This window comes from Glycine max, chromosome 19 (genome assembly GCF_000004515.6).
Source record: "Glycine max cultivar Williams 82 chromosome 19, Glycine_max_v4.0, whole genome shotgun sequence".
Lineage (NCBI taxonomy): Eukaryota > Viridiplantae > Streptophyta > Magnoliopsida > Fabales > Fabaceae > Glycine > Glycine max.
This window is the reverse complement of record NC_038255.2, coordinates 6,272,901-6,281,127: the sequence shown is the minus strand read 5'-3', so window position 1 is coordinate 6,281,127 and position 8,227 is coordinate 6,272,901. Positions and strand designations below refer to the sequence as shown.

The window sequence follows — 8,227 nt, the reverse complement described above, 5'->3', positions numbered from 1 at the left end:
ATCACAGTCAACATCTTCTCTGCAAAATGCACAACAAATTCGATTAATTATTAATTTATACACTAACAAAACAAAACCTTATTATCGAATAAAACATATGGCCTTGACTTATCAACATGTATAGCAAGTCTCAAATCTCAACTCATTGAATGATAAATTTATCATAAGTTCAACAATAAGCATTACTTCCACCCCCCCCCCCCCCCCCCCAAAAAAAATACAATAAGCATTGCATGGTAACTATTAAAAATAATATTTTGCTTATTTGACTATACTACTACTTGCCGAAAGAGCTGTCAGTGTATATATACAATATAAATGCTAATGTAGGATTAGTGAACGAGACATTTATGTGAATACTATTGTCTTTGTTTATCTAGGCGAGTTTTGGGTTCTTTCATATTGTTATTTAGAACCTCAAGCTGAGTGGACTAAAGATCCAACACAAGCATTTTATAGAAGGTGATTGATTCAATACATATATCATTGATAGAGGATGGACTAAAGGGGCATTGCTCATAAGATTCTAGAAACTAAAAAGACAGAGATGAGACATTAACGGTGTAAGATTTATATTCCTTTTATTTTATCTCCAAATGAAAATGGAGGGGGTTTGCTAATTAAGAGCAACACTTAACAAAGTTAGTGCAGAATGAACAGTGACGAGTTTATAAACTTTATAGAAGAGTTGATTTTTTATAATTATTTAAAGGTTAAACTTTTAATAAATAATAAGTTTTAAAAAATTTACTATTTTTACATATAAAATTCAAACTAATTTTTATATTAAATGATAATAACAACAAACACACAACTCATTTTACACAATTTTATATTAATTATCACTTTAAACATTACAATAAAGTAACAAATGCAATTAAATTTATATTAATTGATTTTAAATACACACACACACACACACACATAAATAGAAAAGTTCTACGGCCTCTAGATGCGTATCTAGGAATGAATAAACACAAATAGATATAACTATAAAAATTATCGTGAGAAAATGGCAAACAAGAACAAGTAGCATGGTCAACTTTCTGTTTCTTGGTTTTCTTAATTAGCATATGTTTAATTAAGCCAGAACACAGGAAAAACTAAGTGCAACAAAAATGCTCAACCCATTAAAAAGACACAATGATAATAAAAGTGAATGAAAACTCAGTTGTTCTCTGTCAGCGCCTCACACACGTTACATGTACACACCATCAACACATTAAAGAATCCCTAAACATTCATTAGAATAGTTCTAGCCCTTTCTATTAACCAGGATTTGGTCAATTCGTTTAGTTCACATTTTATATAAAAAAAAAGTGGTTAACTAGAATAAAAATGTCAATACATGAATTTAGCACATTAGATGGTATGCATCCAATAACATTTTCTACATCAATTATAATCAATATAAGAAAGTTTGAAAAATAGATATTATTTACTTAGCATACACATAGGTTTGGGTACGTTTGGACCAAAAAATAACAAACTTAAAATATTTTTATATTTATAAAAAAAAACATATTTTAACATATTAGTGGTCTTCTAAAACATGCGTTTGGATGTGTCTGAAGTTTTATTGTATGTTTAGAGAAAAGTTAGAAAAGGACTATTTTTTTTTTTACCAAACTAATATTTTCTCTATAATTCCCAGTTAGAAATATCACTACTAGAAAATTGGCATTTAGCATCAGTTATTTTGCACATTCAACATCTATTTTGAAGCGATGTTGAAATTACCATTGTTAAAAGTATATTATTTTTAACATCGGTTATAAACACTGATGTTGAAAGGCACTATACAACATCGGTTCTCCCCAAAACCGGTGTGATATAATAGAAAATAAGCAAAAAAAGAAGCAAAAGACGACATCGGTTCTGGAAAAATCGATATTATATGGTACTTACAACATCGGTTTTTAACAGAATCGGTGTTGTTTTTGCAATTTTTTTATATTTTGTTTATTTTTTATATTTTCTTTCTTATTTTCTAGGAATCTCCTGCATTTTTAACTTTGAGTCCACGAGCCAAATCTTCTTGCCGGTCTCTTCCACTGAGCTTTAGTTTGGTCAATGAAATAGTAATTAGATACTTCATATAATGAATGTTATCAAATAAAGAAGCATATAAATAACAAGTTATACCTACTTTGAAATCTCAAGAACTATTAGCTTAATTGTACCAGTTCCAACCTTCAACAACCAAAATATCTAAATTATGAAAATTTCTCCCAAAGAAACACAAATCTAATTTCATTTCATATGTATATTCGTGAATTCTCATAAATCATGTATTACTAAAAGGAAAAATGAATATAGGCCTCCAAAGAAGGTACTAAAGCATAATAAAGATTAAGGTAATAGCACATGTAGACTTAATGGCCAATGCAAACTAGTCTCCCTCAGACTCGTACCTCTCCAACACCCAAGAATAAAAATGTATGGTCAACTAAGGTCCCCCCCCCCCCCACAACTAATTTTAGGGATGCAAGCAATCCTGCTAATACCACAGATGATGTACCCTGCATTAAACCAAAGAAGGGCATAATCAGTAACCTGAAATACAAATAAGGAATTGTGCACAAGTCAAAAAGCTTTAATGCATGCTACATGTATATTAACATTGAAAAAAAGATGAGATGAGATGCATTTTTCAAGCAGGTCAAATGCATTATGATTGGTGAAATCCTCAAACTGAAAAGGAATAACAAAAATTAGGAAAACAATAATTTCAAGCAAACCAAAGCCACTGCAAGTGTTGAATCTGATATATTACCTGTATGAGAACTTTCTTCCCATATTTCTGCTTAATTGCGCGCATGAACTCCTTTAGAAGCTATGCATATTCCTGAACCACAACAAACAATTATCATGTTAACGGATTAGAAACATCACACTCAAATTATTTTTTTAAAAATGTGAATTAATTAGTATGTTTGTGAGGGCCAAGTATGATCAGACCTGGCCAGCTGCCCGCTTTTGTTAAAGCCCAATGTAAAACTCATCATTCAATAACTTTTCATTGTTTTTGTGAACATCAATGGTTATTAGCAAGCATTGAAATCAGAGAAGATCCAAATAGCAATTTATTATTTGATAAACTATGAGGGAGGGAAGGGAAAGGAAAAGGAATAGAGAAAACAACATTTAATAGTTCTAATAGATGAAGAGCGAACACCTCCTAAAGTTGTATAGAGAGAAAGTTTCCTGATAGGAATTCTTATTCCCTAACAAAATTTTAGAAAAAAATACATTATTATAATATTCTTTGTGTGTAGATTTAAGAGACTAACACTATATTTTACTACAATTATCTCATCTTGGTTCAACCCGATTTTTCCTTCTATCTCCTCCATATATGTAGTATTAGTTGTTGGATTTGGGAACATCCTATCTTTCTCTAGATCTACTTTTGGCTCAATGACAACATTTATACCATCCTAGTTGAACTTGGTTCTGACTTGTATGTCCTCCATGTCTTTAGTAACTGTTGGATTTAGGGACATCCATTCCATCTCTTGATCAACTTTTGGCTCAATGACCATCTTTGTAGCATTTATCTAATCTTGGTTGAACCTGGTTCTACCTTGCATGTCTTCCATGTTTGCAGTATTAGCTGTTGGATTTAATGACATCCTTTCCATCTCTTGATCAGCTTTTGGCTCAACGGCAACATTTATCCCATCTTGGTTAAACTCGGTTTTTCCATGTATGCCTTCTACATCTGCAGGCATTGATTCTTTGCAGATAGGATGCATATTGGAATGTAAAGAAAGAGGAGATATATGATCAGCTTTGCACTCCATACTTTCATAAAAAAGAAAAGATTGTGCTTGTTGCAACAATTCTGAAAAGGCTTCAGAAGAACGAGGGTGAACCATTTTCTGAGTCAGCCAATCCAAATTTGCATTATTAATTAAAGGGACACCAAAAGCAGGATCCATTTTTGTTCTTTTTGCAGGTGGTAGCACAACTTGAGTATTTCCAAAAAGATCGAGCACCATTTTTTCTTTCAACGGAAACCCATAATATCATGAAATTCCAAATAACCCCCAAGAATATAAGTGCCATGCCATTTCCAGGAGTAACATGTATGACAACCATCATCTTTATAGTCATCAAAATGCAATAACAGCTTGATATACCATCCACAATTACATGTCCCTTTAAGACAAACTGTTGAATGCAAATATTTCATAACATTACCCCGTGAAATATTGTTAAAATTCTTTAAATAAAGATATTCAAGCATGATCTTCTATTCAACTGAAACTTTGGAACTACTGCATGAATTCATATTATCAGATCCATCTAAACCAAAAATATATGCTGAGCTCCTTGAAGTGAATTGTTGATCCCTATTGAGAGTTCTTTTGAAAAGTTGTGGTTGTTTCAATGTTTTATGCCCCAACATTTGACCACAACGTTCACCTCGACTGGAGAATGCATTAAGTTGGGCCATATAAGTTTTACCAGGAAGCCCATATGGCAGCATAAAAGGTTTTAAATTCTACTAAAAATCTTGCTTCCGGGGTTGATGTTGCCTAATATCTCCAAGACTTCTCGGGATAGGAGGAAGATCAAAAACTTTTGAAAATTCCCTCAAGGAATCTTGAGGGTTCATCAAATTTGAAGATTTAGATTGGATGGATTTTCTCATTGTAGTCCTAGAACAATCTTCATACTTCACCATAAATGTCTTCCCTGCCAAAGCAGCCAAACAAATGGTAAGCAATACATTATATATAATAACAATAGTACTAGCAAAAGAAAAAAGGAAAAACAAAATAAAAACATGGTTGTATAAACAAAAATAATAAGTGCACATGTATGGATTGAAACTTAAGAAATCACATGACTCATAGAAACATACAATTGTTTGCCTGTCGCTGAGGTAAATAGGAACTAACTGACTTGGAGCTAGCTTTCGGATTGCTTCTCCCACTAGAAACAAGAGTTAGGAAGCACATCCAAATCAGTGCATGTAGCGATTGATGGATGGTTATCAGGTGGAAAAATTGACTGGGAACAACAGAAGAATAAGACAACCCTCCATTTGGGAAGCAATTTTTATTATCTACAGTCGTTGCACAATAATCAGTTGCATTGGTGATAGGACCAGCCACATTCTCAAAAGCAGGTTCTGGTACACTTTTGTTAGACCTAGCTTGCAATAACCAAAAAGATGGCACCATTTGGGATGTGCAAGCAATAGAGCTATTTACTTGGCTGAAATTTGGGGCATGCAACTTCTTGAGTTGTGTATCCATTTGCTGCATAATATTTCGGTAGTTGACATACTCCTCCCGCCAAATATGCAGAAATAAAAATTATCAATAAATACTAGGAGGCTTAATTAAGATTTGGGTACAATTTGCATTTGATCCTCTCATTATCTTGTTAACAAATGAAAATCTCACATGCTAAGACACAGTTCCAAAAACAAACCTTTGAAGCAGCCTCAACAAATAGCCGATTTTCCAGAAAGTTTGCTAAAATAGAGGCATGTCTTTGCTCATTAGGATGTTGGGAACACAAAATTGTAGAACTAAAGTAAAATTTAGTTAGTTTGAACTCAATGGCAATCCTAGGATGAAGCAAATGCCACCACTAATAATGTCAGCATCTTTGTATCATATAGGGATAAAAGTTATACAAGTTCAGGTTAATGTGAAAACTTAAATCACTTACATTTCAATTTTTATCAAGTTATAGTATCGGCTAATTCCAGGATCTTTTCGCCAATCAAAGAAGAACCTTGCTTGATTCCTTATATAATTTTTATGTCTTAAATCAAAATCTCTCTGTAGAGGATGGTTTAGGACAAATGATGAAGAACTTCCTATTGTTTGTTTGTAGCTATTCCTAAGATTAGAACCTTTGTGGCATGCATCTTGCTTAACCGAAACATTTTTCTTCAGGTATAAGCCACTAGAAATTATTAGTGACGGTTTAAAATGCAATCAATATTTTTTATATGATATCCTAACTTGGAAGACATAAAACATGATTATTAGATATTTAGCAAATTCATGATCAAGTTTATACACATACAAACACCAACGCGAATAACAATTAAAATAGTCTAAAAATCATAATTTAAAAAGAAGCTTGTTACTAAGATTCCAACAAGTAGATATGGAGGAAAAAAATACATTGATAGACATAATAGGTCAACAAAGAGTCATACAGTAGAATCTAAGGAGCATGGGTATAACGATTGGGTAACATCTATGATGAGGACATCATAGATACATATTGGACATGTATAGTGGGATTTAACAACAGAAATTTATATATATCCATGTTGGACAAAGTTCAAACATTTCTTTCAAGGCTATGAATACTTTTGTAAATCTTCAGAAGCAATATAGGACAAATGATATAATATATATTAATAGTACATCAGTAAACCATATAGATCAAATTTAATATATTACAAGCAACGTAAAACTGTCTGGTTGTCATTCCCTCTAATTAGAAAATTATCACCGTGTGACATTCTAAGATGGTTCCACATAAGTGGGTCATAAAAATAATTTTTTTAGTAGTGAATTGTTAAAGTAAAATTTGATAAGTTCACAACACACAAGTATAACATTGTGTTTGGATGAGAAATTTCAAATTTCCAAGAAATTTGAAATGCTAGAGATTTGAATTATAATTATTTAAACTTTATTCATTTATAAATGATTTGTTTGAATAAATCAATTCAATTTTTTGAAATTTAAATTCTTAGATTGGATGGGACAATTCAATTCCTCCATATGCAAAATTTTATTTTTAAGTCCACATTCAAAAAATGAAAGTTCAACATTAAAATTTACTAAAAATATTGGTTATTTTTTAAAATATTTAATAATTAAAAAATAATCTTAAATATTTAACCATTCAAAATAATTTAATGTTAGAGAATATTTAATAATAGCTTTAAATATTTAATAATTATAAATATTAATATTTTTATTAAAAATATAATATCATTTACTAATTATTCTATTCAACAACGAAAAAGTCACTCTAGTAATAAAAATTGAAATCAAGAGAAATAATTGATAACATGAAAACACAATATCATTATTGGGACATAACGCTATCCACAATCACAACATAAACAAAAAATCATTGTCAAGGTAAATATCATCCAATCATAATTCAAATTTTGCAAAAAGGACCCTTTTAGAAATGACATTTCAAACTGAGCGGGCTAAAGATCCCACACAAACATTTTGTAGAGGGTGATTGATTCAATACATATATCTCTGATTGAGGATGGACTAAATAGACACTAAAAGAGATTTGCTAATTAAGAGCACTTAACAACAAAATTAGCATAGAATGAACAACAACAAGTTCAGAAACTTTATAAAAGGGTTGATTTTTTTATAATTATTTAAAGGTTAAACTTTTAATAAATAATAAATTTTAAAAAATTTACTATTTTTACTCATAAAATTAAAATTAATTTTTGTATTAAATGATAATAACAACAAACACATAACTAATTATACACAATTTTAAATTAATTGATATATATATATACACACACCTGAGAATGTAGAGATAAGATTTGTCAGGAGATAACAAAAAAAATATTCTCATGCATAACGTATTCTTAGAAATTCATTTTGTATATGTTTTACAATCTTTTTATTCTCATATAAAGAAGAGAAAATATTTAATTCTCATGAGAATGTTTAAAATATCTTATACCAAACATCTTTTAATGAAAATAACATTTCCATAAATATTATTTCAGAAAATATAACAAATCCATGAAATAAAGACTCTCGATATAATATATATATAGGTATGATTTGTCTACAAATTCCTTCGGTTCTTTCAATGTTGGCTTCTTAAGAATTAATGATCTCCGTTGAAAATCTGTTTTAAATTTAAAAATATAAGTAATTTTGGTGAAAATTTCGTGAACTACCAAACTCCCAACCTAGGAAGGATAGAGACTCTCAAGCCATCGTTGAAATTGAAGTTGTAATCATTTTGATGCATGACATACGGGTTCTTTTTGTCTTCTATAAAGTTGCTTAAACGCTTTTCATTTTCATTATTTGAATACTTACATTTACAGGTAAGAAATTAAAGTTTATCTTTTTATTTATTTATTATTATTATATCTGATAAGGAGCTTTTCACTAACTTTTTGTAAATGATGGAATCGATTCCTTTTGATCTTATTACAAAAGAATTATGATTGTTTGGTACTCTT

At 30.4% G+C, this 8,227-nt stretch overlaps 1 pseudogene; it reads right to left on the bottom strand.

Annotated features, from left to right (window-relative positions):
- Positions 1 to 2,009: 2,009 nt before the first annotated feature.
- LOC113000403 (NADP-dependent malic enzyme-like) lies at positions 2,010 to 3,545 on the bottom strand (annotated as a pseudogene).
- Between the last annotated feature and the right edge of the window lie 4,682 nt (positions 3,546 to 8,227).